The sequence below is a fragment of the Triturus cristatus genome, chromosome 5_2 (genome assembly GCF_964204655.1).
Source record: "Triturus cristatus chromosome 5_2, aTriCri1.1, whole genome shotgun sequence".
In the NCBI taxonomy this organism is placed as follows: Eukaryota; Metazoa; Chordata; class Amphibia; order Caudata; family Salamandridae; genus Triturus; species Triturus cristatus.
In genome coordinates, this window is record NC_140588.1 from 616,408,946 (window position 1) to 616,433,238 (window position 24,293).

Below are 24,293 nucleotides of genomic sequence, written 5' to 3' on the forward strand. Positions count from 1 at the left end.
AGTCAGCACTGGGCTGAATAGACCTATCTGCATGTAGAGTGGTGGGAGGAGATAGCACCTGGGCCTGAATAGGGCTGTGCCTGCCTTTCACAATGGTGGCTTCACCTCCTGTGGTGCGTCTGATGTCCCTGACCCACACTGTCAAAGGAAAGAAGTAAACAAAGTGCTCCAGGACTGCACAGAACTGGTTTGGGCTAGGTACAGGACCCTCTGCCTCCAGAGGACAAAGGATTTAGTAGTATAAATATGGGGACCTAGACCCAAAGATTTTAGATCTCTTCTGGAACAACAAGACGAACCTCTGCCAAGGAGAAGAACCAAGAAAGCTGTTGGAGTTGGACTGCCCCCTTGCCAGTGTGCTGTGTTGCTGGGTTGGCCTGCAGTGGTGTCTTCATTGCCAAGGAGAGGAGAAGGAACTTTTAAAGAACTTTCATCATCTTGCAGAATATTACTCCAAGAGCTTGATTTGAGCCTGCCTCCTGACTGAAGTCTCAGGGATATCAGACTTCACCCCTTCTGTTTGCCTGCATCTGGAACTTGCTGTTCTAGCTGCTACAGAAGGAAGTTTGCAACACCGACGCTGGCGAGCGACACCGTATTCTGCATCGAAGCTGTGAGCGCTGCTCCGACTTGCAACGTAGACCCGACGCCAGCTGCTGTGCTGCATCGACACCGAAGCCGACATCATCGCGGAGCCGATCGTCGACGTGGGTGCTCAAGAATCCATCAACATAGTGACATCGTACGGAACCGTGGTTTCGGAGCCATTGTGACGTCACCTCCTCTCCGGTCAGGAACCGATGCCTCCCCTGCCTGCGCAAGCATCCAGGTCCCGACGCATCATCTCCCCCACAGTAGGGAACCAACGCCACAACGCACCAATGACGCCGCATCTCCTCGACACCGTGAGCTTTCTTTGTTTTTGTTTTTCCAAGCTACTGTTCTTTGTGGGTCTATTTTGACTCCGGGCCTGACGCCGCGCACCTCGCAGTCAGCGCCGTACTTTGGGATTTCTCTGACCTCGATGTCGTAATAACTCCAGTTGGGGTTATCTGTTGCTAAAGACTGCTTTTAAGTGAATAACCCATTTTTGAACTATTTCTACCATTTTGAAGAATTATTATTGATTACAGTATTGTGGATTTTTGTCGGCTATGGTCTTGTGATAAGTCTATATAAAGAATACTTATTTTTATAAAACCTGTGTGGTGTCCATCTGTAATGTTGTCACTGTATTACTGTATGTGTTCCCAAGTGCTTAACACACTGCCTCTGCCTGTCTGCTTGTGCCAAGCTACCAAGGGGGTGAGCAGGGGTTATCCAGTAGTGTAATCCCCTTTCCCTGACTTAGAAGCAAGGGTCCCTATTTGGTCAAAGGTACCTACCTCTGCCAACTAGAGACCCCCAGTTCTAACACTCCCTATCTGGACAAAGGTGCAAGCCCTTGCCAACTAGAAAACCCCATTTCTAACATTAGTTGTCAGCACTGAGGATAGGACTTGTGTTTGCACTTGACTTACAGTGATTGGTGTGTACTACTACCGAATGTATGGCGTTACAATGCAAACGTTTACAACGCATGCCATTCCAACGCATACCATTACAATGCTTACCATTACATCGCATAATTTTTGGGGGTGACAGTAGGGTAAGTGTTGGATAGTGTAGGGGTAAAATTACTATTCCCACTCAAGTGAGTGTAACAGTAGGGTAAGTGTTGGATAGTGTAGGTGTTAAAATTACTATTCCCATTCCAGTGAGTGCAACAGTAGGGTAAGTGTTGGATAGTGTAGGGGAAAATACTATGCGTTGTAATGGTATGTGTTGTAATGGCATGCGTTGTAGTGACATGCGTTGTAATGGCTGCGTTGTAATGGCATGCAATGTAAAGGATGTTGCGATGTAATGAGTCCGTTGTAAAGGTTGTTTGCCACTACTACCATATCGCAGACCATTACATGCCACATACTCGTTCTTTTTGGCCTATTTTTGATCTTGCCAGTTTGAACTTGCTACTTCATCATGCCTGAATCAAGAGCATCAACTGATGCATCCCTGAAAGTTGCCTTTGAGGAGGATAGGTTGGAATCCTACAATGTGAAAGAATTTAAAGCAATTTGCAAAATCCTAAAAGTCCAAGTCAGAGGCCTCACTAGGAAGGAGGAGCTACAAAAGGCGCTGAGGACCTGGGTAGCAGCCAGACATGCCAGTGGGTAATCTGGAGATCTCAGTGGAGAGGTGGAGCAGCCTACTCCTAGGGTGGATGTGCTTTTGGGAGTGGGGGAATCCTCCAGACCAGGCAGCAGTGGCCTGCCCCCAGTGGAGCTGGAAGACAAGCGGGAAGCAAGGAAGTTCGAATTGGAGAAACTAAGGATGGAGAATGAGAGGGAAAAGAAAAGAATAGCCATTAAAAGAGAGGAAGATGATCCTAGATCATGAGAGAAGTCGTAAGAAGCTGGAAGCAAGGAGTAGGCCCAGCTCAGATGGTGGCAGCAATGCATCAGTGCAGGCAGACAGAACTGTGCACAATCCCCAAGAATGTAGGCAAGTAATTCAAGAAGAGAGATGACATACAAAGGTGGTTCCAAGGGTACTAGTCATCTATTCACATGAATGGGGTGCCTGAAAGGAATTGGGGGGTGGGGCTGTGGCCTTTCTTACCAGAAGAAGCAAGGGATACTGTGATAGCTTTAGGTAAGGGGCAGAACCTCACCTACGCTAACATGAAGGACCCTCTCCTCACTAGGTATGGTCTCACTCCTGAAAAGTACAGGGATCAGTTTAGGTCCAGTAAGAAGACTGATGCCAAAACTTAGTTGGAATGTGTAGATTCGTTTTGCAGGTCACTGGATGGCTGGGTGAAGGGCAGAAATGTGATAGATTATCAGGGGCTCTACAATTTGATTGCATGGAAGCACTTGTCTAGTCTATGTTTTGCAGATCTGCGCCAGCACCTAGTCAATAGTAAGCTGACTGACCCCAGGAAGCTTGCTATGGAGGCGAACCACCGGGTGAGTACCAGGGTCCACAAGAAAGCGTTGGGGGAGACTCAGTCAAAGATGGGTAGGGTCCCCAGCAGAAATGTGGGGGGTACAAGGGTAAAGAACAGGAGTTCTCCAAAGGGCCCCAAACTAACACCCAGGTTAAAGGTTCCCATCCCCCAGGGGACAAGAAACAAGGGGTCTCTTCAGGAAAGCCTGCTGATACCGGCCCCCATAAGTGTTTTGCATGTGACCAGGTGGGTCACTTGAACGGGGACCCCAAGTGTCCCAAGAGGGCACAGCCACCCACCGGTGGGCAGACCAAGGTGTTGGCCAGTGTAGCGCTTGGGGAGGAGGGGTACCCACAGGAGGGTGGGGATCCCACAGAAATGACCCTCGTCTCACTAGGGGACAGTGAGATGGTCCCAGGAAACCAGGTGCCCCCTAACAAAGAAATACAGCACCTGGGTGACCATCAATGGGAAAAGGGTAGAGGCTCTCAGAGATACTGGAGCCAGTGTGACCTCAGTCCAATGTCACCTGGTCTCTGAGGAGCAGGTAGTCCCTGGGGCATTCCACCAAGTAGTTGTGGTAGACAATTCAGAGCGCCAGTGTATGGTGGTGCACGTTCCCTTTGAATGGGGGGTCTCAGGTCCCTTGAGGGTGGTTGTGAGCCCTACCATGCCTGTAGAGTGTCTGCTAGGTAACGACCTGGAGCAGTCCTGATGGAAGGATGTTGAGCTCAGGTCTCACTTGGAGATGCTTGGGTTGTCAGAGTGGGCATGTGTGTCCACTCGGTCAATGGCGGCCAGAAAGGGTAATCAGAAGGACCTGGTGCCTGAAACAGTGGCTCAGTTCCCTGCCAAGAGAAAGGGCAGGGGGCGCAGGAAACCGACCCCTGAAGTTCCCATGGACCAGGAGGAGGCTGACCTTGAGGGAGACGCCCCGGTGACTATAGAGGAATAGGTAGCTGAACTGGGGGAAATCTCTGAGCTGACCCATTGGCAGCAAGAAGGTGGTCCCACCAGGGAAGACTTCTGCAGGGAGCAGAAGGAATGCCCTTCTCTGGAGGGTCTGCAGCGGCAGGCTGCAGCCCAGGCAGCTGGTGATCAGTCTGGATCACATTGGATCTACTGGGAGAATGGTCTCCTGTATAGTGAGCCTAAGGTCACTGAGCCAGGGTTAGCCCATGTGCTGGCAGTACCCCAGCGCTTCAGGACCTTTCTCCTGGGTCGGGATCATGACGTGCCTTTGGCAGGACATTTGGGGTGGGACAAGACCTTTGACAGGTTCGTCACCCACTTCTTCTGGCCCCAAATGCGAAGGCAGTCAGATGGACATTGCAGGTCTTGACAAACGGTAACAGTGGGAGGAAGGTCAAAGCTCCTCTCCAACCTTTCCCAGTTGTTGGAACCCCTTTTGAAAGGGTAGGGTTGGACATTGTGGGGCCACTGGATCCCAAGACAGCCATGGGCAAGAGAGGCATCCTGGTCTTGGTGGACCATGCCACCCGGTACGTGGAGGCAATTCCTCTCAGGACAACAACGGTGCCAGTGGTGAGCCGGGCGTTAATGGGGATCTTTTCCTGCGTGGGTTTCCCCAGAGAGGTAGTTTCTAACTGTGAGACCAATTTCATATTGAAGTATATGACATCCCTGTGGAAGGAGTGTGGTGTAACCTGCAAATTCACCACTCCTTACCACCCACAAGGTAACGGTTTGGTGGAAAGATTCAACCAAACCTTGAAGGGCATGATTAAGGGTCTAACAGAACCCATGCGGTGCATGTGGGAAGTCCTCTAGCCATGCCTTCTCTTTGCATACAGGGAGGTGCATCAGATGTCTCTTGGGTTCAGTCCCTTTGAGCTCCTGTATGGCCACCATGTGAGAGAACCTCTGCGTTTGGTAAAGGAAGGCTGGGACGCAGCTCCCAGGAAATCTCCCCAGGATGTGCTTAGTTACATGCTGGCCTTCAGGAACCAAACTGCTCCCTTCAGGAAATTCGCTCAGGCAAACCAGGAAGCAATGAAATAAAAAAGTGGTATGACCAGAATGCCCCTCTGGTTAAATTTCAACCTGGGCAAAAAGTGTGGGTTATGGCCCCAGTGGAACCTTGTAGGACAAGTGGACTGGGCCTTTTGAGGTGGTGGAGTGCAAAAGTGATGTCACCTACTTGGTGAATTTGCAGACTCCAAGGAACCCTTTGAGGGTGCTCCACATGAATCGACTCAAGCCCCACTTTGAGAGGTCCGAAGTGTGCATACTCTTGGTGACAGATGATGGGGTGGAAGAGGATAGTGAACATCTCCCTGACCTCCTGTCCACCAAGTAGCACAATGGGTCACTGGAAGGTGTGATCCTCTCCCCATCACTGACCCCAGAGCAGCAGAGTTTGTCCCACTGTTCACTCTGACCCCAAGTGTTAGTCACTTGTGTACCCCTGATGTGGACACTGGTGACAGCCCTCCTGTAAAACACAAGATTTACAGGTTGACTGACCGGGTCAGGGCCAGCATCGAAGAGGAGTTCCCTAAGATGTTGGAGTTAGGGGTGATCGAGCCCTCCAACAGTCCTTGGGCCAGCCCAGTGGTCTTTGTCCCAAAGGCTGTTACACCCAGTGCCTCTCCAGAACTGCTGTTCTGTGTGGACTACCGTGGACTTAATGCTGTCACCAGGACTGACGCGTACCCCATCCCTAGAGCTGATGAGCTCATTGATCGGTTGGGAGCTGCCAGGTTCCTCAGCATGTTTGGTTTAACGTGTGGGTACTGGCAGATTGCCTTAACCGATGGGGCCAAGGAGAGGTCAGCATTTTAACCCTAGAAGGACATTACCAGTTCAGAGTGATGCCCTTTGGGTTGAAGAATGCCCCTGCCACCTTTCAGAGGATGGTCAACCAGGCATTGGCTGGACTGGAGGATTTCAGTGCCGCATACCTGGATGACATTGCTGTGTTCAGTTCCAGCTGGGAAGAACACTTGCAGCACTTCAGGAAAGTGTTGAGGGCTCTACAGAAGGCAGGCCGCACGACCAAGGCCAGTAAGTGCCAGATCAGGCAAGGCTCTGTGGTGTACTTGGGAAACCAGGTAGGAAGCGGCCAGGCAGCACTCCTACAACCCAAGATTGGCACCATTCTGGCTTGGGAGCCCCCCAAGACCCAGACAGAAGTGAGAGCCTTTTTAGGTCTCACCGGTTACTACAGGAGATTTGTTAAGGGCTACGGCATCATTGTTGCCCCCTTAAAAGAGCTGACTTCCAGGAAGCAGCCCAAGAAGGTGATCTGGACTGAATCCTGCCAGAAAGCATTTGATGCCCTGAAGGCCGACATGTGCACGGCGCCCGTGCTCAAGGCACCCGACTTCTCCAAAGAATTTGTTGTGCAGACCGCTGCATCAGAGCATAGTGTGGGAGCGGTGGTCTCACAACTGAACAAAGAGGGCCTAGACCAGCCTGTAGTCTTCCTTAGCAGGAGACTACTCCCCAGGGAACAGAGGTGGAGTGCCATAGAAAAGGAGGTTTTTGCTGTGGTCTGGGCACTGAAGAAGCCTAGACCCTACCTGGTTGGGACTCACTTCCGGGCTCAGACAGACCACAGGCCCCTCAGATGGTTGGTGCAAAAGAGGGGTGAGAATCCAAAACAGTTGAGGTGGTCCATCTCCCTATAGGGAATGGAATTTACGGTGGAACACCGCCCTGGCACAGAACACGCCAACACAGATGGTCTGTCCAGGTTCTTCTGCCTTAGTGAAGAGAACTCCCAGGAGGTTAAGTAATTCTCCCTACTTTTAGCTTTAGGGCGGACATGTGTTAGACTTGGCATCTTTTGGCGTGTTTCCCCTGTCTTTTTGCTTTCTGACCTCCTGGTGTTGGCTCAGTTTTGCTGGTTTAGTGTCTCTGCGCACATTCTCACTGCAGTTCAGTGTTAAAGTGCAAGTGCTCCCATTGTAAATTATGTTATGGATTGGTGTTTCCATGATTGGCATATTTGATTTACTGATGAGGCTATAGTAAAGTGCACTGAGAGTGCGAAGGCTGGTACATCAAATACTACTAATGGGTTTGCAGCACTGGTAGTGGCACCCACAGAAGTAGCCCTGAAAAGGTAACTCAGACCTGCCACCGAAGGGTCTGTGCGCAGTTTGTAACTGCCATGTCGACCTGGCAAGTGCTCCCACTTGCGAGGCCCCAACTATCCCTTTTTCTACATGTCAGTCACCCCTAAGGTAGGCCCAAGGTACCCCTGTGGGCAGGGTGCTTGAGCAGTCAGGCTTATCTTAGAGGCAAATCCAACCTCCTACACCAAGAACGGCATAAAAGTCTGTGAAATAAACACTGAAATGAACTTGCTACTTCCTGATTTGGAGCATGGTAGGCCCCTGACATCATATGCTCTGTCGATGTGACATGTTTTTGACATATGCATCATCTTTAGTCATGTGGGTCACAATTTTCAGACTCATCGCTTAGCTGTAACATTATTAGTAAGTTACACATTGTAAGAAGCATTGTTGTGCACGCAGTACAACTGATGCGTGTTTCCCGGCTAACATAATTTTGTCTCAAGTGCCACATTAGTTTTTAATGAGTCAATTTAATTTGATAACTTTTTAAAAATGATGAGAAATCTGGCAGCTGCATATTTGACATAGACTCTTGTCTATCTCAACAATGTCCTGTTGCGGGTTTTTGGATGCTAAAAATTTGATGTTTGAACTTCAAATGTTAATTTGGGCCAGGAGCAAGACCTCTGACTCATTGTCAGTGAAATTGCTCTCCCTCCCTCGCAGCTCCACCATTAAGTGAGACCTTCCCCTGAGCCCCTGCACTCTCAAGTGTTGGTGTTCGAGGCCCTCCTCCACCCGCAGGTTTTACCTGCGCCTCATCCCTGGTGGTCCAGTGGACCTCTATCTCCATTCTCTCGCTCCGCTTTTTCTCTCCTTTTTCACTTGTTTTTTTCCTTCACTTCTATTTTCTGCCGTTTTCCCCTCATTTAAAGCTCCCCCTTCACTCTGCTTCTGTCTTTCCTCAATTTTTCACTTGTTTTTTTACCCTCATCTCAATCTCCCCCTTTCACTCTCCTTCTGTGTCCTCTGTGTCTTTCCTCCACTCTTTCTTGCACTTTTGCTGCCTTATTTGCACTTTTCTCTCTTTTTGGCTTTTTCCTTTTGCCTTTTTCAGCCTGTTTTTCCCCGCTGCTGCTGACTAGGTGTCCCTCACGAGTCAAATGCAAAAGCATTGAAATTATTACATCAAGCTGCAGTTTCACTAGTCGCTGCTAGGTGTCCCGCAAGTCAATGACTCATGAGGGACACCTAGTAACGACTAGAGGAACTGCAGCTTCATGAAAGGGTTTCAATGCTTTTGCATTTGACTTGTGAGGGACACCTAGTAACGACTAGTGGAACTGCAGCTTGATGTAATAATTCCAATGCTTTTGCATTTGACTCGTGAGGGACACCTAGTAATGACCAGTTGAACTGCAGCTCTTGGTAGAATTATTTTGATATTGGATACTATAATATTCACTGACACTGCTAATCTCGTCCCATTATGCTTTGCAGGGCCTTTGGTTGGGATTGTATTGTTGCCCATAACTGTGCTTGGGGTAGTCCTAAGAGGATGGGGCCACCGCCGAATCGTTCAGCAAGATGTGCTCTTTTTTTTCAAGGCATCTGCTTGGTTCTCCTCCTAGGTTAGGGTGGATCCTAAAATCATCACCTCTCTCACTGCTTGCTAAATTTTCATTTTCACTTTTGTGAAATGACTATATGCATTTAAGCATGTAAAGACAGAGATACTTGTTATTTTACCAAAAGGATATGAGGTTTCTGTTTTATTAATTGGGAGTCTGAAGGAATGCAGCGAAGTTGCGGAAGTCACAGAGTTTTTGTTCAACTTCGTGGAATTTTGCGTAGTAGTACTCTGCCAACTACGCCCACCCTTACTCTCCACTCAGGCCGCAACAACTGCAAGCTAGCATCACCAGCCGACACCCACGGACCCTTCCGCTGTCACTGCTGCCGGCACACCTGCAGCACCGCCAAGACCACGACCCAGCACAACCCGCCCGCAAGAACACAACCAAACCGACGTCCCTACAATGCATCCTCCTCAACGTCCGCTCCCTCCACAAACACACCACCAAAATCTGAGACCTCCCAGACAGCACCACCCCGGACGTAGCATTCTTTACCGAAACCTGGACCAACACCACCTCGGGACCGGACATCGCCATCACCATTCCCCAAGGATACAAGAACTCCAGGAGGAGGAATCGCCTTTGTCCACCCTCCACCTGAGCACACTCCCTGACGAGTCCACAGACCTGATGGAACACCTTCACTTCAAGATACTGGCCAGCCCTACCTCCACCCTCCAAGGAACCCTCATCTACCGTCCCCCTGGACCCCGCGGACTTTTCGCCAACTCCATAACGGACATCATCTCCCTGCATGCCATCGCGTCCACCAACTACACCCTACTGGGAGACCTCAACTTCCACCTCGACAACCAACTAGACCCCAGCACCACATCCCTCCTGGACAACCTCCACAACATTGGACTCCGCCAGATCGTGACCAAAACCACGCACTCGGCAGGACACACCCTCGACCCCCTCTTCACAACAGGAAACTCCATCATCTCCAGCCACATCACCGAACTCCCATGGACTGACCATCGATGCATCCACTTCCCCTTTAGAACTCCCACCATCCACAGACACCAGCACCTGCTCCCATGAAGAAACTGGACCAGAATCACTGACGACCAGCTAACCTCATCACTCAGCAACTCCACCCCAACCATCACAGAAAACGACTACCCCAACACCGCAGCCTGAACCCTGCACAGATGGATCTCAGACAGCGTCAACACCATAGCCCCTCTCAAGAAAAATAACAACACCCACACCAAGAAAGCTAGATGGTTCACCACCGAACTTCGAGAGTCCAGTCACACTTGCCGCCACCTCAAAAAGGCCTGGAGGAACACCAAATCCACAGAAGCCCACAACAACTTCAGAGCTGCCACCAACACCCACCACCAACTCCTCAGAAAAACGAGGAAAAAATCGATTGAAGACAGAATCTCCTCTCATGCACACCACAGCAAAGAACTCTGCAACATCATTGAGGAGTTCGCCCAACCCACCAGCAAGTCCACCGACATCCCTCCCTCACAAGACCTCTGCGAAAAACTCAGAACCTTTTCCCACCACAAAATCAAGAGCATCTACGACAACTTCGACGAAGACAACTAACACACTGAACCTTCACCAACCACCCCCGACACCCTGAAGCCAGTGATCGACAACTGGACAGCCCACACCACCGAAGACACACTGAAGACGATGAAGTCAATCCACTCCGGGCCCCCACAGACCTCCGCCCCCACCACATTTTCAACAGAGCCACCGACACCATCACACCCATGCTCTGCCACACCATCATCCACTCCCTGGCAACCGCCTCGTTCCCCGACAACTGGAAACATGCTGAGATCAACCCCCTCCTGAAGAAACCCTCGGCGTACCCCACCGACCTCAAAAACTACAGACCCATCTCCCTGCTCCCATTCCAAGTGAAAGTCACCGAGAAAGCCATCAACAGCCAACTCGCCACATTCATCGAAGAGCACAACATCCTCGACTCCTCCCAATCCGGCTTCAGAAAAAAACACAGTACGGAAACCGCCCTCCTCACTGCAACAGACGACATCCGCACCTTACTGGACAAAAGAAAGACAGCAGCCCTCATCCTCCTCGACCTCTCAGCGGCGTTCGACACAGTCTCTCACCGCACTCTAATACGCAGACTCCACGACGCAGGGATCCAAGACAAGACCCTCGACTGGATCCGCTCCATCCTCTCCAGCTGAACACAGTGTGTCAGACTCCCCCTTTCCTCTCGGACCCTACACCTACCACCTACGGAGTCCCCCATGGGTCCTCACTCAGCCCTACGCTATTCATCGTCTACATGGCTCCGCTCGCCCCCATCGTCAGAACCTACAGACTCAACATTGTGTCATACACAGACGACACCCAACTCATCTTCTCCCTATCCAATGAACCCAACACCACCAGACACAACTTTCGAGAAGGCATGGAAGCCGTCACCAAATGGATGAAAAATAGCTGCCTACAACTAAACACCAACAAAACAGAAGTACTCATCATGGGCCCAAACCCCGATGCGTGGAACGACACCTGGTGGCCCCCCGGCTTCAGAAGCCCGCCCACCCCCACGGACCATGCACGCAACTTGGGAATCATCCTGGACTCAGCGCTCAAAATGGACTGCCAGATCAACTCCATCTCATCCTCCTGTTTCCACACCCTCCGCCTCCTACGTAAGTCCTTAAAATGGATACCCCTCGAACACGGACAGACCATCACTCACGCCCTGGTCACCAGCAGGCTCAACTACGGCAACGCACTCTATGCCGGAATATATAAAAACCTCACCGGCAAGCTACAGAACATCCAAAATGCCGCGTCAAGACTGGTCCTCAACCTGCCAAGACACTGCCACATCTCCCAGCACCTGCGCACACTACACTGACTCCCCATCGAAGCTAGAGTCACCTTCAAGATGCTAACCCACGCTCACAAGGCCCTCCACGACACCAGACCAGCATACCTGAACAGCTGACTCAAATTCCACGCACCCCAAAGGATCCTACGATCAGCCCTGCTCTCCTACGCCATGGTCCCCCGCACCAGAATGACCAGATCGGGAGGCCACTGCTTCTCCTTCCACACGGCCAGAGCCTGGAACGACCTTCCGCTCCACCTCAGACAGACAACATTGCTCCCCATCTTCCCAAGAAACCTCAAAACCTGGCTCTTTGACAGACCCCCTCCTTGATGGACTGGAACCTGCGACACCCCCCAGCGCCTTGAGACCCTTACGGGTGAGTAGTCGCGCTTAACAAACACCTGATTGATTGATTGATAGCTGAATGTGCAAGGGCCTCAATTTGACGTTAGATACACAAACGTCAGTTTTACTTGCAATCAAGTTTTGACATGGCCAAATTTTGACGATAAGTGCTGATACCTCCACTTTCATTCCATGACATCATTTTAGAGTCACCAAAGCACCTGTGGATCATGCTACCTGATTCAGACAGTAGACCAAATTTGACATTTCATTTTCAAGTGTCCGTTTGGGCCTGGTAGCTGAATATGCAAGGGCAACATTTTGATGTTTGATACACAAACGTCAGTTTTACTTGTAAGCAAGATTTAACATGGTCAACTTTTGATGTTAAGTGCTGATAACTCCACTTTCATTCCCTGACATCATTTTACAGTCACCAAAGTCCCTGTGGATCATGCTTCCTGATTCAGACAGTAGGCTGATTTTGACTTTTCATCTTCAAACATCAATTTGGGCCAGATAGCTGAATGTTTACCAGCAACAATTTGACTTTAGACACACAAACGTTAGTTTTACTTGCAAACAAGATTTGGCATGGCCAAATTTTGATGTTAAATGCTGATACCTCCACTTTCATTCCCTGACATCATCTAAAGTTCAGCAATGACCCAGTGGATGCTTCTGCATGACATTGCATTGAAAACAGTTTAGTTACAACCAAGTTGTCACTGTTAACAAAATCTTGTTACGTTTCAAACTGTAGTGTGACCATTAATTCTATGGTGTCACCTCCACATATGTAAATTCTCAAGGCATATCTGACTTATTACACTAAGTAATGTACAGTAACTAGGGCCTCGTTTATGAGGTTTTTCCGTAGGGCAGCGCAGCAAGGAATCTTGCTGCGCTACCCTAGGTAAAAAAAAAAAGTGTAGGAATGCAGCGTATCTGTCTGATAGTATGCATTCCTGTCCTTTTTCCCAGTGCGGGCTCACAATAGGCTCACATGAGCAGGCACCCTTGCACCATGGTGCAAGGATGCCTGCCTTGCGGAGCTGATCGGCTTTGTGCAGGAAGGGACACCTTCCTGCACAAAATCAATCAATTCAGGCGATTTCCTATTTCTATATGTGCTTTCTGCGGTACACATAGAAAACAGAAAAAAACAAGGAGAAATGTAAACATTACTCCTCATTGCGCCTCCCTAACTCCCCCTATGGGGTAGTGTTAGATTTTGACACATTCCCAGGTTTAAGATATCTTGATAATCTGGGAATGTCTCCATTTGTGTTGCCTGGGAATACAAACAGCAACACCCCTGGAATGCCCTATTCATGCAGTGTTCTGCGTGAAAGAAGGACATGTTGACAAGGACATGAAAAGCCACGTAAAGTGGCTTTATGTGGTCTTGTAAATATGCTAGGGCACTTTGTGCCACTGGAATGTCAAAACAGTGATGTTCCAGTGCCACAAGGGGCCTCATAAATGAGGCCCTTAGTTTTCAACTGATGGTAGCTTACACCTGGCTTCCGACATGAGTGTACAATTCTGAGGGCTACTCCAAGTCTAATGTTTGTCGGCAATTTCAAACATTTAAGGTTACATGTAATGAACACACAGGCAAGTACTGGTTTTAGACTTTTATTGTGTAGTTAGCAACTCAAAACATGTTGTATGATGATTAATGACACAATCCTTTTCTGAAAAGAAATTATGAACAATTTGGGCACGTCTGCGAATGCTTGCTGCTGTGTTAGGATTTAGTCGAGCCTGGGCATCCTCCTCGTCATCCTCCTCCATCTGCTCAGGAATTTGGATGTAATCATCCCAGGGGATATTGTCTGCACACATATGTTGTGCAGTATTACACATGCCAAGATCATCTTGCAGACAGTTTGTGGGAGGTACAGAAAATGATCAACAGAAATGTCCAGGCACCTGTACCTACCCTTCACAAGGCCACAGATCCTTTCAACAATGTTTCTTATCCTGCACAGAGCCTGGTTATGGGCCATTTCCGGGGCTGTCTGTGGGTTTCCTTAGGGGCCCACACCTGGATCCCATATCCCTGGTCAGCTGAAAAATATAGACACATATAATACTGTCACTTCTTTGACACAGTTACTGCTACAAGACAGGCCATATGGCTTGTATGTTGTTCCCTTTTCAGCCATATCTAATAGTTTATTGACATATAATTGGGCATATATACAGACCCATGTGCCACAGGTGCATAACTTTTAATATGTGAAAAAGTGACATGCCAGCAGCACAAGGGGCTTCTGAATTAGCCAGTTGGTTAATTGTTCGATCATAGGTACCTGGGGACATGGGAGACCTGTGTCCCAAAGACACATTCATGTTTCCATGAATAGACACAAATGTGTGTATTGTGATACATGGCATGTCTGTTTAAACAAGGAGGTTACATGTTGACATAACCACATCCCCTGGAGACTGTTACATATACACATGGATGCTACACCACATTGGTCAAAACCATGCAATGCTTTGTGCCGTTTCACATTAGTAATTGCAACATGGTGCCTTTATGTATGTTGACCTTGTCATTTAGGGACTCATTAATGAGGCTCCGTGTACTGCCGGAATGTCACTTTTTGTGACGCTCCGGTGGCGCAGGAGCCTGCTCCATATTTACCCGGCAGCACTAAGCCACTTTTTTTGGCTTAATGCTGCCTTGTAAATATCGTTCCCTTTAACACTGTTTTCCGCGTTAAAGGGGCATGCAATGGGTGTTGCTGGGGGTGTTCCCAGCAACATCCATGGCTTTTTGGCACTACCCCAGATTATAACTCTGAGGCAGCGCCAAAATCTTGCACCTCCCAGAAAGGCACAACAAGGATAAATATCTTTATTTCTTCTTGTTTTTCCTTTTTCTATTTGTGCCGTATTCTGCAGCACACATAGAAAGAGAAAAAAGCCTCTTTTGATTGTTTTTTGATCAGGAAAGTTTTTATTCCTACTCAAAAATATTCATCCCTGCAACGCAGGCACTCTTGCACCATGGTGCAAAGTTGCCTGTGTTGGTACACGGCAGCTCATTGTGCGTCAGCGCAAAGGAAAAGGACAGGAATGCATTGTATCTGATAGATACGGCACATTCCTGCCTGTTTCTTTTACCGCAAGGCAGTGCAACAGGAAGGCCTGTGGCGCTGCCCTACGACAAAAAATCCTGAATAAGGCCCCTAGTTTGTTTACTACACACATGTACCCCGATACATAGGGCATTTGATTACCACAATCCTCTGGCTTCAGTTGCTATGTGCGTCAACATACACTATAATGGGTATGATGTGATCCATTCCAACATGCTAGGGGTTGTGTTAGGTGTTACCGTTTAACTTACCTACAAGTAGGCCATTCTTGAAGTGTTCATTAATGAGGGTGTGCCAGAATATGAATGCATCATGTACAATGCCAGAGTATTTTGCCAGCACATTTGTGAAGATGTGCCGATGGTCCACAATGGCCTGTACATTGATGGAGTGGGTGTGTTTCAGTTCTCATACAGATGTGAGGTGGCTGCAGGAGGTGCAAATTGCACATGCAGGCAATCCATGGCACCCACCACATGTGGGAACCAGCGATGTCATAGAAGCTTTGCTTTATCTCCATCTGCAGTTCTGTGGTGTTGGGGAATAGGAGGTAGCGGGTGTCAGCTGGATGATGGCATCCAGGACAGTGGGAAGGAAGGAGGAGACGTATGGCTGAGAGATTCCTGCCACTTTGTCAACTGTTGTTTAGAAGGAGCCCGATGCTAGCATATGTAACACAGCCACAAACGTAGGCTGTGGTGGTATGTTGATAGGCCTGTTAGCTGTGCCCTCTAGCCTTGGGGCATTCAGGTGTAGCAGGTCTACTATAAACTGCTTCTTCAGGTGACAAAGAGTGATGACCACCTCTTCCCTGAGGTCTCTCAGAGTACTCCTTTGTCAAAATGTGCCCTTCTTTCTCCTGTCTTGCCTTCGTGGAAGTGATGGAGGTTGAGGAAGGTGGTTGTGGTGGGGTGGATGGTGGTGGTCATTTCCGTCTTACTCCCAGCCACAAAATGACTACCTCCATGCTGTAGTTCTAGTTGTAGCACTGTCCTGTTCAGCTTCTCCTCATATATCTGTATGGATGCATCATTTCCTACGCGTGTGTTTTGCAGGCGCAGCGATTATGACATAACCGCAAAGCTGAGCCACATAAGCTGCGGTTGCGGCTGCATCACTTTGGCAAAATGTCATACATATCCATGTGACACGCATGTATTTATGACGGAACACCTACTTTGCATATTTTAATACTTATGTGATGCAGTCCATTCCAATACAGTGTATTCTTGACGCAGGGTTTGGAAAAGTGACACATCCTTATTGACACGTCACCTTATAAATATGGAGTACATTTTGCACCGTCAAGGCATCAAAAACTTTATAGCATTGGCGGGCGCAGCCTCTTCATAATTAAGAGCCACAGTGTTTAGCCAAAAATGAGTTAGATAAAAACATTGTCTATCATGAGTTGTAAATGATAGATAAGGTTCAAGACCAGCAGATGTACAAATATTGGACTAATCCAGAACACTAGGCAAAGATGATGTCCCTTCCCATCTCATTTTCATGCAGTGTTCAAAAAAGAGCAATTGGATTTTTTCTTTGCAGCTCACATCGATCAACCCAGGGTTAGAAAACATATCTGCGTCTCCCACAGGATAAAACATTCTTTTAACATAAGCAAACCATGGAATCTGATACACATTATACATTGATAAGCAGTCCTCCATGAAAGCTCTGACCAAGCCCGCTTCCTGCTTGGCTGAGCAATTTATCCACAAAATCAGCAATGCGAGACTGATCATATCCTCCATATATTATTTCCTCATGGCCTATATTCGAGGAAGTGCTTCTTGGGATTGACAATACCTGCATATAAAACAATTTTCTGTATGTTGAAGAATAATTGAATTTGAGTAGCCCCAGATACCGGCCCCATATGAAGCCACAGTTAAACGCTTACTTTTATATATAGAAATTAACTCATTAGCTGGCTTCTGTTGCAATTTATGTGCAAATCTAAACACTGCGTCATTTGTTTTAATAAAATATTGATTTCTTAGCTTTATCATGGGTGAATCTTTTCAGACACTCACCCCCAGTCAGGGATCTGGGTTGAATCCATTATTGTTCATTAGCTCACTTCACCACCCCATTTCATACTCAACCATGTGCAAATCAGTCTTCGCCCTGTTCCTTATGGAAACAGTCCAGCCCGAACTCCCAAGCTAGGTCTTCCTTGGATTGGAAACAAGCTTCCTGGGACCGGTTTCGGTGTAACACCCCTCATCAGCCAGGCTAACTTGAATACAGTGGCAAAGTGAGCAAGGAACCCACATCTGGGCATACCCTGACAATATAAGGTGAACAAAGCAAACAGGAGATTTTGTGGAAATATAAGGTAGATCCCTACTCACACTAAACTGCGGGGCCAAAGTTGATACAACACCAGGAGATTAAATTTGTTGCAATGTGTTAGAAATTGGCGTTCTGGTTGGCTAGGGCTTGCGCCTAAGCCAGGCAGAAACCACCACTCTAGTGAGGGCAAGGGAGTTACACGCTGAAGATAACCCCTGCTCACCCCCTTGGTAGCTTGGCACGAGCAGTCAGGCTTATCCCAGAGGCAAGGTGTAAAGCGTTTGCGCAACACACACACAGCAGCAACACACTAGGCACACCACAAAGGAAACTCCACACAAGGTTATATAAAAAATAGCCTTTGTATTATCCAAAACACATTAAAATCATAATCACATAAGGTACACTGTGCCAACTGGCACTAGGCAATATTCACAGGGGACTATATACAGGACAGGGCCAATCGGGCCACTGTCAGACCCATCACAAAGCACAAGTAGCAAATGTAAAACACAACCAGTAACTACTAGTACAATAATGACCTCAGCATTATCACATTAGGCATAAAACACATTAGGCCCAAACCTCATTAGCATAAGCACATTACGCAATAGGCCTCACCAGCATAAACACATTATGCAATAACCTCCTAAGAATAAACACATTACGCAATAGGCCTCATTAGCATAAACACATTATGCATAAATCATGGTGCATAAATCACATTTGGCAACCATCAGCATATATCAACTTAGGCATAAAATACATTATGCAGTAAGCATCCCATTGGGCATAAACAGTGCACCACAGTAACACTGAAAAAGTGCACACAGCACCCTAGCCCACACTGAACTGACCCCAGGCCAACTGGACTTTCACTGGGGCTCAAATGCCCTATGCAGCAATGTCATTGTGCGCAGATGCGCTGGGACATGGGGTGCAACTCACCACTTTCTTAATAAAAGAAATGGCCCCCAAACATTGCAGCTGCCTACTGTCCGGCGGGGCAGCTGGGAAAAAAGGCCTGGCCCCACTGTGCCACCTGAGCCCCACTCCAGGACTCTTAAAAACACAAGTGCCCCCTTGGTGCAGCTGCCCGCAACGGTGGTGCAGTTGTGAAGCAAAATAAAACAGGCTAAATGATCATGGGCCTTACTGTGCCCCCTGGACCCCCGCTGGGGCCCTAAAAACAATGTGCCCCACGTTGCATCTGCTGCTAACTGACGGCGCAGCTGTGAAGCAACAAGCACTGGCACTCACTTTGCCTGGGCAGCCCCGTTTCACTGGGCTCCTCCTTGTGCCTCCTTTCACGACCGCAATGCTCGACCAACAGCAATCAGCACTCACAGTGCTTCAGGAGCCCCTCTTTCCCGGGGTTCCTCATAGGCACCCGCAATGCATCCAAGAGCCCCACTCACCGGGGCTCTCAATGTGGACTCCTCCAGACTTCAGGGGCCCGCCTCTTGGGCAGCGCGGTGGACACTACCTTCTCTCACAGGTCCGGAGACACGCAGGACTCTTCTTCGCCTTCTCAGGTCCCAGGGTGAAGGCAAGGCAGGCACCGACAGTGTGCCTCTACCGTCCCCGCTCACAAGACCTCTCTGGGCACACGTGGGGCTTCCCCCGGAACACGGGGGCCCCGCCTTCCTCCACTCACACTCGGGCCGGACTTCCGGCAGCGACGACCATCTGGATTAGTCCGCGTCCTTTCTTCAGCCCCGCCCACAACCAGGCACCTTGCCTGACATTTCGGGTCACGGCGGTGACTTTCGGCGGCTCCTTTCTTCTTGCGGTCAAACGTGGGGTGGACTCCCGCAGCCAAACAGGCACAAATGGGGTGTGGGCACCCGCTAAAGAAGCATAAATGTGGGGTGGGCACCTGCTCGATTCAAGGGCATGAATGCGGGGTGGGCTCCCGCTCCACTACCAGCAGCTCTGGGGAATCCCTATGACGGGATTCCCTCTAAATCATCTAGCAGCACAGGGATGCAGGCCGCCCACGCTCCTCCCATCTTGGGAGAAGAGATAGCGCTCACGAGGCACCAGAGTCCTTAAAAGTTTCAAGGGGCAGAGCTGGGCCCAGGCAGGCCAGCACACAGGGCCCTCCAGCAGGGAGGCAGTCCCTTGTGGCGGTTCCTCCTGGGGCCCAGCAGCAGCAAGCCCCACGTCACAAGCAAAGGAACAGCCCTTTCATGGGGTCACAGCCCCAATATTTATACTAACATAGTCTTTGTCTACCCTGGCACACGGCTTGGGGGAACCATTCCTAACTGGTTCTGGGGGGTGTGGAGCACTTCGTTGAATAGGCTCCTCTTCCCCTTTGTCAGGTGAGGGCTCGTCATCAGACACACCACAGGGGGCGGAGCCAGCATTCACATAGGCAGGCACAGACCTATTCAGGGTCAGGGGACTACTCCTCCCACTACTCCAAATGCAGATGCCCTATTCAGCCTAGCGCTGACTCACCCTGCCCCTCCTGGAGCCACACACACCCTCACCAGCCCCTGTCACTCCAAAGCCAGACATGCAATCCACATCAGGCAGGCAGACACATAGCACACAGAAATAGCAACTTCTAAAAGTGGCATTTCTAAAATAGTTATAAGAAATCTGCGCACACCATTGTGTAGCATTTATTATTACTATTCCAAACATGCCAAACTTGACCACGCTGCTCCTCTCTTATCAGGAATTACCACTGAAACACTTATAAGGGAATCCCCAATGCATCCCAATGGAAGGGCAGCCTCACAGCAGTGAGAAACCAAAATGGCTGTTTGTCACAACCAGGACATGTCACGCACTTAAGGTACATGTCCTACCTTTTACCTATGATGCACCCTGCCCATAGGGCTAGCTAGGGCCTACGTTAGGGGTGACTGACATGCAGTAAAAGGGGGGTCACAGACATGGCACACCCTTTAGGTGCCACGTCAAAGTGGCAGTAACACAGTTCCTGCAATGGCAGAGGCCTGGGATAGGTTTGAAAGGCTACTTTGGTGGGTGATGCAATCAGCGTTGCAAGCCCATCAGTAGCATTTAATTTACCAGCCTTGGGTATATGAGATACCACTTTACAAGGGACTGACAGGTAAATCAAATAGGCCAAACAGGTGTAGACCAATCTTACCATGTTTATCATAAGGAGCACACGCACTTTACACTGGACAGCAGTGCTAAAGTGCCCAGAGTCCTAGAACTACCAACACCATGTCAGAACAAGCATTGGCATAGCCAATAGGTCTCTCTTTTGGGACCTTATAAGTATTTAGTTATGCAGCACAATATCCTTGGTGCAACAAAATCAACTGTTGCATGACTAAACACTTATAAGGTCCCAAAAGCGAGACCTATTGGCTATGCCAATGCTTGTTTATATTTGCTAACAATGTATGGGCTTTAGTTGCACTTGTCTACGTGAACATAGCCAGCGAGATAAAGGGACGTAAATAGTCACAACTGTACGGAGAATATACACCACGGTACATGTACACAAGAAATATAAGAAGACAGAATGCTGCACAGAATTAGTGCAGTCAGTAGAGTCTGTTATTGCTACTGCATGTTAGTGCCTGGTGGACATGGCAGACAGGAGTTGACCTGCTGTGCAACATGGCTCAAAGTTTTTTTAAAGTGCTATGACGCATGCTACTTTGACTGTCTCATAGTGTTATTTATTTACTTTAAGTCATGTTCCACAGCAGCTGAACTGCTGTGCAACAATGAATTAAAATATTGACAACGCTAATAGATTTTGTATAGGCGAAACCTACTGGCTAAGGCAATACATGGGGTTGAGGGTGGGATATGCAATTATTTTAGTATAGAGATATAAGTAGGTAGATGTTACCTGCCCCCCGATATAATATTGTAGACAATATTTTTGGACAGAAATGTGTGATAATCATGCATGCTGTTGAAATTATGAACAGGTGAAAGCTGGGAGCTCTCGTATCAGCTGTCATACTTTTTTACTTTTGGTCAAATGTGAATACAATAGTGAACATTTGCTTATTTGTTTGGGGGCATCCAAATACATAATATATGAATGACCTGCAGTAAGTGAAGAATATTAAAATATATCGCTATGCAATAAAAGGGTGCTGGTGGGGTTAAAGGCGTGACCCCACACTGTATGTTCTTAAAGCGAGGGAGTGAGACTGGCTACATTATTCCACCCAGCTGCACATTATAACTATGGTACACAATAAAATACTAGGTCAAAAGTGAAAGGACACTCGTTACATGCACTGTGATCGCGGGGAGGGAATTGAAAGTGATCGTGGGGGAGGGGGAAAAAGTGACGCGGCCGCGCGGCCATGAAAGTGGCCAGGAGCACCAGCTGAGCGGGAGGAGCTGGACACGCTCTGTGGTGGGGGAGGGTGAGGGGCGTGCGTTGAGGCATGGGAAAGTGAGAGGAATGCCAGATGGCGGCTGCACGCGTGAGAGTGAGAGGGGTGAAAAGCGCGTGAGAGATGTGCTCTGTGGTGGGGGAGGGGCGTGCATTGAGGCATGGGAGAGCGAGAGGAATACCACATGGCGGCTGCGGGTGTGCACGCGGGCGTAACTGCATGCTGGTGGCCAGAAAAAGCCTTTGGTAGCACTTTAAAAACCCGCTTACTAAATGCGCATTCGCAAGCGCAAGCTCAGGTGAGACCTAAAAATAAATAGCCGTGTACCTCAACACTTGGGGTACTTTACTTAGCACCTTATCACAAGCATGCCTGATTGTGTGTCAGCTTGTAACGCACTATTTATCTTCAGCTTCAGACACATCTTAGCATGGGGTACTGGTGCAATCTATTGCAGGCAAGTCTAGGCTTGACAGAGAATGGATACAATTATTGCTTACAGGCGAAAACCATTCAATAACTATTTGACCCCTGGCTTCAACCTCCTGCAAACTCAGGAGCACACCGAGGACTTCAACCGGGCTAAACCACTGGACAACCTGCTCCAGGCACACAACAGATGACACATCATTCATTGTATTCTTTTGTAGCAGACTATTATGTTGTGTCTGTGCCTTTAGCTGATCACACGTAAAAAGGCAGATGGTATTATGGTTAAATGTAGACAAAGTTGAGAGCCAAAGTGACTTTTGTCCTTCAGACATTGCACTGATAGTTTAGAAATGATAAACCTCACCGCGCTAACGTCTATTTTCTCAGTAGAGCAACTCTTCTTGAGACAAGAATACCTCTTTAAAATTGCAAGGCTGAAAACTACTTCTTGGAGTGAGATTATCACCACTTTGGTGAAGTGAGGAAGTCAAAGTCTGTATACTATCCACCATGCCCTACATTGATTGATGTGACAGTACGTTAACTGATATCATACGGGACTCCCAACATAACTACTGAATACGCTAGAGCTTGACTACAAAATCATAAAGTACTGCATTTTAAGGCACGGAAGATCTGCAGAAAACGAATGCATTGCAGAGGCGATTTGAAGTGTTATACCATAAAACAATTTAGGAAGTAAATCACTGAGTAAAGAATTCCCTGAAAGTGAAGTATGTTTAAGTATCCATCCCTCATCCAGAAACAAAACAAGGCTTCAGGCCCCGATCGGATACCAGCTGATAGATTCAGATCAGAACTTACTACATGGGTACCAATTCTAACAGTAGCCTGCAAAGCAACATGGAACCTGAGGATGGTATTGGCACCGTGGAAATCTGCCATAATCCTCCCGCATCACAATGAAAGGTTCTTGGGATGATACCACAAACTGTCGACCTATCTCCCTACTTGATGCAGTAGAGAAAATATACGCAAAGCTTTTGGACATTTGCCTAGATAATTGTCTGTGCAATAATGGGATTATAAACACATTTCAGGCAGGTTTAAGGAAAGGCCAATGAACAATTGACAAGGCAATGCAGATATTTAACAATGGCCTGAAATATACCAGCATCAAGCAATCAAAGTTATATTTGGCATTTACAGATTAAAAATGGCCTTTGACACTGTGAACTATGAGCTATTTGGGCAAACATTATTATCCCAGGGCTGTCTCGTAAAGGAAATTTCATCAATTAAGCTTTTATACAGTAAAACACTTCCGCGGATAGATATGGCCCAAGAGGAGAAATTACTGAAAGCCTCAACATCAATATTAGGGTCAGACAGGGATGCGTCCTGGCCCCAGCTTTGTTTAATATCTTTCTCAATGATGTCACCAGTTATCTGAAGGCCTTAAATCTCGATCTGTGGGGCCAACAAACTGCAATTTTGCTATTCGCTGAAGGCGCAGTGCACCTGGTGCACACAGAATTAGCCATGCACAAGCTACTGAAGGCATTTGAACACTATTGCAATATAAAGAAATACAGATCAATGCTGCAAAAAACAAAATATATGATCCTAAAGGGCAGTTTCAAACCGAGGAGCTCCTTCAAAATGTATGGAATCCCATGGATCATATTGAACACTATGATTACCTAGGAGTAAGGTTATACTCAAAGTGAATTGGTCTGCTAAAAGGAGAGGCGCCACTGAGTCAATATGCCTGGTTCCTAGTTTTGCTAAAAGGCAGGGGAGCAGATTGATTGGTCCTGTCCTTCAGGCATATAGAGCTCAAGCCCTTGCGGCAGGCCTCTATGGAGCAGAGCTGTGAGTTATAAAAAGGCCAAGAGATTCGTCTGGACAGAGAACTGCTTTCTATACCGCCTGCTCCTTCTGGGCACAGGGTTAGATGCTCTAAGTCATGAGCTGGACGTTAAATAGTCGAGCAGTATGCAGCACTATGTCCCATATTATACTGGGTAAGAATATGGGCAAAACATGAGCTGAGATCTTACCTAGATTTTAGGCAAGAGGCTTGGCTGTATGCTAAGTAAGTAAAACTACCTTGGTTTAATTATGTGGCCACTGCCTTGCAAATCATAGGATGTGCGGATTATTGGCTTGAACTAGAAAAGATGACTTCGGACTCCAGAAAGGTTATAAGAAAGTTATAAGGAAATGTTTTGGCAATATGCTTCCAACAATCAGTCAGGCAAGA

The 24,293-nt window shown here is 48.1% G+C and overlaps 1 long non-coding RNA gene across 1 annotated transcript in view; it reads right to left on the minus strand.

Moving 5' to 3' along the window:
- Positions 1 to 13,519: 13,519 nt before the first annotated feature.
- Positions 13,520 to 24,293, minus strand: part of LOC146829076 (uncharacterized) — a 249,189-nt gene continuing 238,415 nt past the window's right edge. Inside the window, exon 4 of the long non-coding RNA XR_014961905.1 lies at positions 13,520 to 13,941. This is a non-coding gene — a long non-coding RNA (uncharacterized LOC146829076). The remainder of the gene's footprint in view (positions 13,942 to 24,293) is intronic.